This window comes from Vulpes vulpes, chromosome 10 (genome assembly GCF_048418805.1).
Source record: "Vulpes vulpes isolate BD-2025 chromosome 10, VulVul3, whole genome shotgun sequence".
NCBI classification, from domain to species: Eukaryota; Metazoa; Chordata; class Mammalia; order Carnivora; family Canidae; genus Vulpes; species Vulpes vulpes.
This window is the reverse complement of record NC_132789.1, coordinates 90,711,310-90,723,682: the sequence shown is the minus strand read 5'-3', so window position 1 is coordinate 90,723,682 and position 12,373 is coordinate 90,711,310. Positions and strand designations below refer to the sequence as shown.

The window sequence follows — 12,373 nt, the reverse complement described above, 5'->3', positions numbered from 1 at the left end:
GCGTGCACCCGAGGCCCCGGCGCCCGGCCGTGGGAGAACAGCGCCCCCCGTCGGCGCCCCCCTCGGGCCCCGCGCTCCCCTGCGCCCTGAGTCGGCCCGGGGCGCCGTGCCCTGCGCTCCGCCGCCCCTCCGCGGCGTGGGCACCGGGCCGGGCCCCGGGGGCAGAGCAGCCGCAGCGCCGCAGCCCCCCGGCGAGGGGAAGGGCGAGCCCAGGCCGGGCGCCCGGGGAGAGGGGCGGCCCCTCGGGGCGCGCAGGGTCCGCTCCCTCGCCGGCCTCCCGCACCCCGCGGCGGCGTTTCCGGACCTGGGGGCGCCCCCGACCCCCCCGCTGGGAACGCGGGAGAGCGGGCGCCCGGGACGCGGGGGGGGGGGGGGCGCACCTGTCGGGCCGCGGCACCGCCCCGGGCTCGCTCGCGTCCAGCGCTCCACGGGCGGCCCGGGCCGCGACGTGCCCAGGGCTCCCCGCTCCGCTCGCTCGCCCCGGGAGCCGGGGCCCGGGCCCCTCTGCGGCTCCGTCCCCGAGGCCCCCGAGGCCCTGGAGCCCCTTCCCCTGCCCTGCACCGAAGGACGGAGAAAGAAAGTGGAGACCAGAACGCACCATGCTGAGGTCCCTCGGGTCCGCTCCCGCCGACGCTGCCGCGCTCCCCGCCCCCGGGCCCCCCGCAGGTGGCGGCGGCTCCCGCTCTGCTCTTTGGCCCTTTGCCTCCGGTTTGGCGCAGCCCAAGCGTCGGAAAACCGCAAGAAACCTGCTTGGGAAAATCAGCTCAGTGCTGGCGTCCCACCCACTACGCCCAGACTAGGGCAGGGGACGGAGTCCGGTGCTCCCCAGCCGCCCCGTCGCCATCCCGGCAGTTACTGTGCGGAGACCGAGGCGAAGGGACAGGGACAAAGGAAGAGAAACCAAAAAAAAAAAAAAAAGGGAGGGAACTCAGGGAAAATTTGGCTCACTTAAAAAAAAAAAAAAAAAAAAACTCCGCTATGCACTGGTCCAGAAAAACTGTCGTTTTCAGTAGCTAAACCCTCCAACATTTCTGCTGAGAAGTTAATACCGCACAGCCGGGTTTTTTGTCCTGGTTTATAGGTTTAAAACCAATCTAAGGCTTTGCAAATGCAATTCTTCGGTTGCAGAGCTTATACTGTCTTCCCAGTAAAGTCCCCACTCTGCTTGGTTCAATGCATTTAATTATATTGGTTGTGTGTGTGTGTGTGTGTGTGTGAGAGAGAAAGAGAGAGAGAGAGTATTCTAGCACAGAAAAATAAGTTCTGATTCTGATTTTGAGTCAGTTTTTCGATTTAAAAAAAAAAACCATTAGGCTATTTCATTTTGAATTCATAATTAATCCTGATTATTCTGTGACCCTTCTTCAAACCCGGGACCTCAAGCCAAGCATTCATGATTATCTGCAGTTCTTGTATTTCTCCCCAACCCAGCATATAATTTGGTCCCATGTTAGACTCACCACATATGCAGAATTTTCTCCCAGTCTTGCCTACTGCGTTCTCCTCTTGACAAACATTGTGCAAATAAGCAAAGGATGTGGGGGGTGGGGGGGGGGGTGGATACATTTAAATGTAAAAAGGTATGTTTAAGTGAACTTGGCCTTAGTTATCAGGCAAAAGTTCAGAGCTATACATATGCATTTTTTTTGGTTCCACCTTCTCTGAAACCTTCTCCTCTACTCCCAGTCCATGATAATGTCTTAATCAGGAGGGCTTTTGTCCTCAGAGCTCAAAGAACTTAAGACATAGAATAAAAAATAAAAATACTTACCCAGTGTTGCACTGTGCAGTCAAATTGCAGTAGGTGACTACGTCAGCCTTGTGTGATTGTCTCAAGTGACCTCGAGGAGGAATCAAGAACAGGAAACACTGGAAAACCAGGTAAGTAGAGTCACACGAGCAATATTTTTAAACAATCAGATATGATAGGAACATAATGTGTTAAGATGACCTAAGGGCCTTCCTTATGTTTCTGTAGGAAGCAGAAAACCTTAATTTTTACAACGTACTATATTTACAACTATATTACATTTTACACCTCTGATATATATATATATATATATATATATATATATATATATCACAACTGAATTGTACCTTGTACATTGTTTAAGGTACATTAAGACATTGATTAAGACATTATCAATGATTAAGACATATATATATATATGATATATATATATATCACAACTGAATTGTACCTTGTGATGGCAAGTGTTTAGGGAAATACTTGTAAGCACATATGTAGGTACTCTTTCCCTTTTGTGTCTATAATCCCCTGTAGCTCACAAGCTTCGAAACAGTTCTGTGGAGCAATGTGAAATACTATGTCCCAGTCCTCAGGGAGACCATGAAGAAGGCGTTGACTAACCTACCAGGAGGCTGGCCTTCTTTCAGTGGACATCACAATTGAAAGAGGATCTCCTACTATTTTTTTTAAATAAATTCAATGATATGAAAGCTCAGAGGAAGAAGAGATACGTTCTGATAGGGGAAATACTTCGTAATGGAGCAGCATTAGAGTTAGGCCTTTAAAATGTGGTCATTATAAAAAGATGAAATAGAGGAGATTTTTCTTTGTTTGGTTTTGTTTTCAGGCAGAGGGAAATGTGTGAGCAAGGGCATGGCGTTGAGAAGGCATGAAGACCAATATTCAAGAAACAGACTGATGCCATGAATTAGAAATATGAACTAAATGAGGAACAAAGAAAGTCTAGGAAGGTAAAGTGGAAAGATTAGTTGGGGCCAAGTGGCCCCATTGGCCTATCTTCCAGTTGCATGCACTATAGGCTTACATGAAAATTGTGGTTTTGTTGTTGTGTTTTTGTTTTTTTTTTTACTAGCGTTACTCTTGGTATTCCTTTCATCCTGGAACATGACTTGCTTAACCCATTCCTTTCTGCCTTCACCATCCTCATAGCCCATATCACACCAAATCCTTCACAAGTACTACATTTAACCTCAGGAATCTCTGCCAGGGGCCACTGGGTAAACTCTCAGCTAAGCAGTGTGTGTAATCTCCTTCTCCCATCCTTTGTGTTGGTCAGGCAATGCGGTATGTGGGAAAAGCAACCAACCTCAGGTACTAGTGATCGTGAAACACGTGTTCTGAAGCACGTGGATGTTTGTTACACCCTGAAAAAGTGCTAAGAGTCCCTGATGTTAGGGAAGTAATCTTTGCAGCCTAAGTGGGACTCAGTAAAATTACTGTTGAGTGGATTAATGAATAGATGAGTATTTCGTCATCTGCTGGATCCATATCCTGTCTTATAGATAATGTGTATGTTAAAACCCACTTGCTTCCACTCTATTGAGAACAGGAAAGTTGTCATGACAACTCAATAAAAAATGTTAACATGGACTAGTATTTGGTTTAAAGCGATCCTTGGTGATCTTGTCAGCTTTGGCAGAAAAGCTTAAATTTTGCTTCTCAAAACGCTTGTCTTATTCTGCGGCTACAACTGACCATAGCACAAAAGCATTCAAATGTGTATTCTTCTCACGTTCAGAAATGACAATGGCAACCGGAGAAGTGATCTGACTCTTAGCTACTCAGAGTGTGGCCCGCTTATCAGCAGGATCATCCTGACCTGTCTTCCTGCTGGAAATAAAGAGTTATGAACCTCACTCCAAACCTACACAATCAGAATATTCATTTAATTAAATTTTCAGTCGGTTCCTAGGTATGTTAAAGTTTGAGAAGCCCTGATCTAATATTAATGCTAGATCTAATATTATGCTAGATGTGGAAACGGGTTGTATGAATTTGTCTAAACCTAGGGATTTTTAGAACCAGCATATCTTTTTTTTTTTTTTTTCTGTAATATTACCACCAAATCAGTTTATATAAAGTCATGGGACTAACTGATTCATTTCTCCTGGCTTCTTGGTCTAGTTCATAAACCAAACATGAATTCATAAACCGAAGGGAATGGAGAGAGAAATGAGGATGGGGGCAATGCAGCAGGAGGAAAGACATGAGAAACATTGACCATTATTGTGTACTCTCTTAATATGTCGGGGACAGAACGTCACTTTATTTTTTAGCAAATGGACAAACCACTTGACTCTACTGTTTATCAAAGCAGGGTAACTTGTCAAACACAAGAAAGATAACTTCATTATCTTTTTCCTCTTTATGACTCCTTTTCCCTCCTTTCCTTCTTAAGATGATTTACTTTCAATTTGTTTTAAATACAGCTGGTTAGATAAACTTTACATTGCTAACTTGTCCTTGCTGGGACCGTGTTTAGTGGTCCAAACTGTCTCTTTTAGAGTGTGAAATTTCAGTTAGGAAGGGCAGACCATGTAAGGTTGGAGTCCTTAAATTGCAGGTAGCAGTTTGGACTCTAAGAGATTCTAATGATGACAGAAATGTTCACTCTGTTTTCTCAAACCAGTGGTGTTTGTTATCAGTAAATAGAGCAGTATGCAGAATAATGTGCCCTCCCTGCCTTCAGATGCCCTGAAAAAAATATGACTATGTCATGCTCCGAGGCACATGGCTAGGGGAAATTAAGGTTGCACCGAGAATGAAGATTGGTAATCAACTGACCTTGAGATAGGGAGGTTATCCCCGATAATACACGTGGGCACACTGTAATCCCAAGGGTGGTTATAAATGAAAACTGGAGGCAAGAGAGTCAGGGTCAGAGTCAGAGTGATGCAACGTGAGAAAGCCTTGACCAGCAGTTGCTGGCTTGGACGATGCAAAGGGGTTATTACCAAGGCATGAGTGCAGCCTCTAGAAACTGGAGAAGGCTACAAAACCTAGGCTCCCTGAGAGCCTCCAGAAAAGAAGCAGCTCTTCCAAGGCTTCGATTTTAATCCGGTGAGACTCACTTCAGAGTCTCAATTTGTGTTAAGTAGCTTGGTTTGTGGTTGTTTGTAACAGCAGCAATGGGAAAGGAATGCAGATTTTGGTACTGGAGCGTGCGGTGCTAGTGTAATAAATACCTAGAAATGTGAAAGTAGCTTTGAAATGGGGCAATGGCAAAGCCTGGAGGAATTTTGTGGGGCATGATTTTTCAAAAGCCTAGGTTGCTTTGAATGTGCTGTTAGTGAACAGATGAATGTTAACTCCACAGGCGAGAACTCCACAATGTGAGAAGTGGAAGCATGGTAGACAGATCCTGTATCATTCTAGAGAATACGGAACACGTCATAATCTGACTGCTGGTCGAATTAGGAAGTTGAAGATGCTGCCAGTGAGGACATAGCTGGAAATGAGGAATATGTTACAGGAAACTGGAGGAAAGGCTACGTGGAAGGAAATTTGGCTGAATTACAGTCTGCAGGTACCAGAAAGGAGGCATTTGGATGGTTAGTGGAGGGGATTTCTAAGCAAAGTGTTGGAAGGCATGGCTTGGGTTTTCCTTCTGCTTATCATAAAATGTTAAAGGAAAGAGAAATGCAAAGAACCATTAAACAAAGTGGAACCAGGATTGGCGATTTAAAAAATCTTCGGTTTATCTAGACTTTGAAAGATGCTGTGCCACCCTTTTCCATGTAGACATAATGTCCCTATACTTGGATGACATGGAGAGAGGTTTCTTTATTGATTCTCGTATTTGAAAAATCTGCTGAACATACCGATAGGGGAGATCCCCCTATTTTAATTTCATGTCCTAAAGTCCTAGTCGTATTGACTCTTTTACCTCTATATCATTACACAATACCAGTAGTATTCCATGAATTGTGTTTCAAAAGGAGGCCAGAGCGGTAGTAGTAGACCTCGATATGTTTACTGCTGTCGACTTCAGAAAATTGAAAAGAAAACATAGGGTGGAGACATTGACGTGGAAGTCCCTAAGATGAATGGGTTACTGGATACTGCAAAAGAGAGACTTGCAAAACTTACTCAAAGATATTTATTGAGTGTAACTCTACCCAATAAAAAAAAATATTTCCTATGAGTAAAAACTGACACATTGAAAAGGAACAGCTCAGCCACACAAAGATATGATGTCTATAAAAACAACAGGAAAAGTCCACAGCTAAGGTTAATCTCTCATTCCAACTTAGTTCAAAACACACTTAGTTTTCAATATTGCTACTTCCACTGTAGCTTAGTCCCTACCCTCTACCCTGCTTTTACAAGATTTTTAAAGACCTTCCAAAATAATTGACCATATAAAGCCAGATTCTGTTTTCTGAGTATTTTATCTTTCTATTTTTTTATTTTTTATTTTTTTTTTTTAAATTTTTTTATTTATTTATGATAGGCACACAGTGAGAGAGAGAGAGAGAGAGGCAGAGACACAGGCAGAGGGAGAAGCAGGCTCCATGCACCGGGAGCCCGATGTGGGATTCGATCCCGGGTCTCCAGGATCGCGCCCTGGGCCAAAGGCAGGCGCTAAACCGCTGCGCCACCCAGGGATCCCCTCTTTCTATTTTTTTAAATGGGAAAACTAATGCCAGCTTCCAACAAAGGTTATTTGGAGTTTGTAATAGCCCCAAATTGGAAACAACTCAAATATCCAGCAACAGATGGGTGGATGAGCAAATCATGGTATATTTGTATAATGGAATACCACTCAGCAATAGAAAAGAAGAAGCTGCTAATACATGAAATCACAAGGACGAATCTCAAAAACATTGTGCTGGGGGGGGGGGGGGAAGAAGACATAAAATTGTACATATTGCAAGATTCCGTTTATATGCAATTCAAGAAAGGCAAAGCTCATCTGTAATGACTGAGAGAAGCTTTGCAGTTGCCTGGAGCCAGGGTGGGAGCACGCCAGCAAAAGGGGCGCAAGTAAAGTTTTGGTGATAAAAATGTTCTATATCGTGATTGTGGTGGTGGTTATGAGGGTATATACAAGTATCAAAACTCATCGAACTACACACTTAAAATGAGTGTGTTTTATTGTATCTAAATTTATCTCAATGAAGTTGATTTGAAAACAACATCGGCCACAACCAAAGTCATTGAAACAAGGATGAACGACTTCCAGGATTCTAACATTTTAATTGTCAAGAAGAATCATAATAGTTGGCATGGTAGGATGTTAAATATGTGCCAAACACAGTTCTAACCACTACGTGCATTAGGTCATCCTTTCCTTCCAGTAATCCTTTGAGGTAAGCATTATTATTATATTTACTTAACACAGGAAAAAATTGAGGCATAGGAAGATTAAATAACTTTCCTAAAAGCACACAGTTAACAAGTTGCAAAAGCAGGTTTCAGACTCGGGCCATCTGGCTCATAATCCTGAGGTATGAATCACTCTGGTTATCCTGAAAAGAGCTTCTTAATTATGTGAAATAAAGAGTCCTAGTTCAGACACATTAAATCAGACTGTTTGAGTACTGGTAGGTCCCAGAAACCTGCATTTTAACAAGCACCTGTAGTCCATTCTGATGGTTGAGTATGAAGACCAAATATTTCAAGGCAGTAAAGTTGTCTTACTGTGAATTCCTTGGACGGGTACCTATTCCTGACACAATTATGTAATAGGTTTGGGTTTTCAACACTTGCACTTCGAGCTGTTTATATATTCTCTTAAATTCTTTGCTTGACATTAGTTTAAGCTGCCAAGTAAGGAACGGAGAGCATGAGTTTTGATAGCTTTATTTTTAATAGAATGGTTATCTAAATAGCAGTATGTAATTATGTATTTATAGAAAGGAAAAGAGAGACGAGGGGGAAGGAAGGAAGGAAGGAAGGAAGGAAGGAAAGGACAAAGCTAGGCAGATTACTGAAGAGGTAGGCAAAACATTGGAAGTATATTCAATAAAGCAACTTACAGAAGAAACTATTAAGGAAGATACACTCAAGTCATTTTCTACCAATTCTTCAAACGTCATAAAGGTTGAGTTGTTCCTGCTTCCTTTCATGGCAGGTCATGTTGAAAAGTAACCACTGATTAAACAAATGCCTTATACAAAGAGTTGGAAATTCTTCAACACTTTTTTATCTCTAGGTATCAAATGTATGAGACCCCAGGGCTCCCTTCTTGGGAGCTTCCACCATAGGATGACAATACTATTTCAGGGGGTTCCTATAGAGCTGGGTTAAAATAGAGTGTGCAAATATCACAGTTTAAATAGAATATTACTTGTAAAGGAAAGCATTTAGTCAAAATGATAATTTTTATATGCAAATAAAAATATCTAGCTACCCTTACATTTTAAGAGGAGCACTCCCAGGCCAACATGACCTACTCATCTGTAGAGAAGAGAGCCTTCTGCACGCAAAGACATGTTTGTAATTTTTCAAATAATGGTCAATGAAATGAAGAGGATTCTTTAGTCAGTAAAGCATCCCCTCTCCTTTTAAATAGCATAACACAGAAAACCTTGTCTGCTTCCTCTGTTACTCTTTCATAACTTAAAGGTGCAAAATATGGTGTGAGAATAATCATGTGCCTCTCACTAAGCAGCCCAGCGGGAGCATGGCCTGGTGGTTTTCCCTAGTCTAACACAGGACACTCACCAACTGGTGATGTGTGCCTACTAATGAGCTAATGAGTGTGCAGCAGCAACATCTAATGAATGAGTATCAATTTTGCTTTTCATTTTCGATTTATTTCCCAAGCCAAGATATTTTCTTTAAGCTCTGCTTTTAGGAGTGTTTCACGTATGCTTCTCCTTCTGGGAGAACTGAAGCACATAGATTTCAAAACTGGGAAAAGCAGCCAGAGAGACTGAGATGCTCTTAAATGATAATCTCTCCAGACAGGGCCAAAAGGTATATCCTGTGCCATGAGTTAAAAAAAAAAAAAGAAACTGATTTAAGTTTCAAAGTAAAGAGAATTCTGTTTTGACATTTAAAAAATAGGCAAACTATGCATAGGCAGACTGAAGTCTCGTTTTGTGAACGTGACAGTTATGGCAGCTTTTATAATTATAAAATAATTTGTTTATTTTTTTATTTTTTTATTTTTTTTTATTTTTTATTTTTTTTAAGATTTTATTGATTTATTCATTTTTTTTATTAATTTTTATTGGTGTTCAATTTACCAACATACAGAAAAACACCCCGTGCTCATCCCGTCAAGTGTCCACCTCAGTGCCCGTCACCCATTCCCCTCCAACACCCGCCCTCCTCCCCCCTTCCACCACCCCTAGTTCGTTTCCCCGAGTTAGGAGTCTTTATGTTCTGTCTCCCTTCCTGATATTTCCCAACATTTCTTCTCCCTTCCTTTATATTCCCTTTCACTATTATTTATATTCCCCAAATGAATGAGAACATACACTGCTTGTCCTTCTCTGATTGACTTATTTCACTCAGCATAATACCCTCCAGTTCCATCCACGTTGAAACAAATGGTGGGTATTTGTTTAAATGGTTGGTGATATTACCGAAGGGCAATCGTGCCTTACCAAATCTCTTTCTTCTCACTTTTTAAAATATTCTATTTTGGTCTGATTATACAAGTAATGCAAGTAATAAAAGAGGCCTCCCCTTTCCAACACCATAGCAGATGTACAGAGAAACCCTTCCCGTGACAGCACACTTGGCGATGCCCAAGAAAAAGTTAAACATGATTTTAAGGCTTAACTAGGCTGGATGTCTGGAAAGGGTAACACAAGCTGAAACTAGACACAGTGAGAAAGAAAGACTTCCCTAGTAGGCAAGCACAGTAGTTGGCAATTGCTTTGAGGTCACGGTGGGGCCAGAGCTTGGGTTATTGGGCAACATGTTTGGGGGACCTAGACCCCAAAATGAAACACAACTAGGAAATGATAACACATGAAATAGAAATCTTGGAGGCGGTGTTTTCACAGGGTAAATTCTCTCATTAGATACGGACTCAGATTGGAGTATGGAGTAGAAACCAGGTCTCCCCTAAGTATTCCTGGTGTCAGGAACTTCTATAGTTTGGGATTGGAAATTAATACAAACTCAATGGCTTGAAATGGCAGGCAGACCATTTATTTTAAAGTGGACGTACATTGGGAATGCTGCAGGAGCCTGGCAGGAGCAAATGTTGATCCTCACTGGTGGAATTCCCTTAAAGAGAGTCTTCGGATAATTTCTACAGATAAAGTCCCAGGAAAAATGAGCCCATAATAAGGAAGTCCCCAAATACGTGAGGAATGCAACCACAAATGACAGAAAAAACTCAAAAACTTAGAAGTCAGGCAGACCTACGAGGACCTACAAGGACTACAACAATAGAAATTATTCAAAGAAGAATATAAAATAAGTACGTTTAATATATTTTGTAAAATAAAATACATTCATTGCGTAAGAAAGGAACCAGAATATAAAACTTGACCAGTTTGAAATTAGAACCAAAAGGAACTTCCAGAAATAAAACTCTAATGATTGAAAATAACTATTCTGTTGGAAGAGTTAAATAGCACATTAGATAAAAATAAAGAGTATTAATAAGCTAAAAAAATAGATCTAAAGAAATAACCACAATTTAGAAAAGGAGTTGGATGAAAATATGAAAGACAGGTGAAGATTTATGAAGGATATTACCAAGAAGGAGTAGAGAATTAGTAGGAAGGGGATTTTTTTTAAAGATTTTATTTATTCATGAGAGACACAGAGGGAAAGAGAGAGAGAGAGGCAGAGACACAGGCAGAGGGAGAAGCAGGCTCCACGCAGGGAGCCGGATGTGGGACTCAATTCTGGGACCCTAGGACCACGCCCTGGGCCAAAGGCAGGTGCCAAACTACTGAGCCACTCAGGGATCCGGAAGGGGATATAAAAAGGGACACCTGCTAAGGTTTTCCAGAATGTAATCCAATCACCCACACTCTTCTTAGTATAATTCAAAAAGGATAAATGCAATTTTTAAAAAATCTGCTCATAAAACATTGATGAAATAACCAAACCAAAGGTAAAGAGATCTCCAAAGTGACCAGAAAAATTCAGATCACCTACAATGGAATAACAATTAGTTTGACTCTCAATTTTGCTAGCTTCTTAATAGAAACAATTGAAGGTAGAAGAAAATAGACTCTTACTTTCAAGGCACTAGAACTGTATATTCAATAAAATTGTCTTGGGAGAACTGGCAGGCAGGGTGAGAAGAGGGTGATTTTACAACCGTTGTCTTATAAATGAAAGAATTTCTAAAGGTGTACTCCATTTAAAAACTTTATTTATTTGTTTGCTTTTAAATAGGCTCTACGGTAGGCCCCCAACAGGGGCCTTGGAATCACCACCCTGAGATCAAGACCTATCACTCAGGTGCCCCAGTTATACCCCGTTTTTAATAGAATTTTTTTTTTTTTTGGAAAACACAGTATTTCCAGGCAGATGATCTTAAAGGAAGACAGAAGAAAGAGCAAAAGAAAAACAGTAAACATGAAATATGTTTAAGGTATATGAACAAAGGAATTGATTGCTAAATTCTATTTTATTTTAAGAACTTCCTTTTATTAAAGACACTATAAAGAGAGTAAAGAGACAAGATATAAAGAAACTGAAGTTATTTGCAACACATACTTAAAAATGGATGAATAATTTTATAAATAGATGGATTTGTTCACATATCTTATATCTTTCTGTATTCATTCTCAGGAATTTGGGTCCTAGAAAATGAGTTACTGGGATGCCTGCGTGACTCAGCGGTTGAGCATCTGCCTTTGGCTCAGGGCGTGATCCTGGGATCCAGGATCGAATCCCACATCGGGCTCCCTGCATGGAGCCTGCTTCTCTCTCTGCCTATGTCTCTTCCTCTCTCTCTTTGTGTCTCTTGTGAATAAATAAATAAAAAATCTTTAAAAAAATGAGTTACTTTATACTTAGCAATGTCACTTGCCAGATCATTTCATAAGTTTTAATAAATTTATAATATGAATTTTGTATAAAGGTTATTCCTCTGCTTGCTTTTATTTAATTTTATTTTAATATTTTAAAATTTTTTGCTATTATTTTAATTAGAGATTTATGTTAAACATTTTCATGAAAAGCGAATTTCAAATTATATTAGCTTTATAAATGATTTTTAAATATCTTACCTATCTATCTAATATTAAATATCTATCTTATTTGGTCATTATCACTACCACTATCTCTTATTTTTGGAAATGTCAGTTTATACTCTTTGCCCTTGGTTAAAGTATTAGTGCTTTTTTTTTCCTAATTCACTTGAAGGAGTTGCTTGTATATTTAAAATATTCATCTGAGGGATACCTGGGTGGCTCAGTGGTTTAGCGTTGCCTTCGGCCCAGGGTGTGATCCTGGAGATCCTGGATGGAGTCTCACATCTGACTCCCTGCATGGAGCCTGCTTCTCCCTCTGCCTGCGTCTCTGCCTCTCTGTGTGTCTCTTATGAATAAATAAATAAAATCTTTAAAAATTAAAATATTCTTCTGAAATATCAGAATTACCAACCCTTAAATTGAATTCTTCTTGATTATAATTATAGGCAACTATGGGGGATTTAATGATAAGTCAAGAGAC

General features: G+C 40.9%; 1 protein-coding gene across 9 annotated transcripts in view; it reads right to left on the bottom strand.

Moving 5' to 3' along the window:
* Positions 1–1,706, bottom strand: part of GUCY1A1 (guanylate cyclase 1 soluble subunit alpha 1) — a 62,095-nt gene extending 60,389 nt beyond the window's left edge. The window contains exon 1 of one of the 9 annotated variants that reach the window (XM_072724900.1): positions 1,461–1,706. The gene's annotated coding sequence lies outside the window, so the exon portion shown is untranslated. Of the gene's footprint in view, positions 1–380; positions 556–598; positions 869–1,460 lie in introns of those variants that run through there. The other 8 variants (XM_072724903.1, XM_072724907.1, XM_026016623.2 and 5 more) reach the window with 8 other exon arrangements.
* Positions 1,707–12,373: the final 10,667 nt, after the last annotated feature.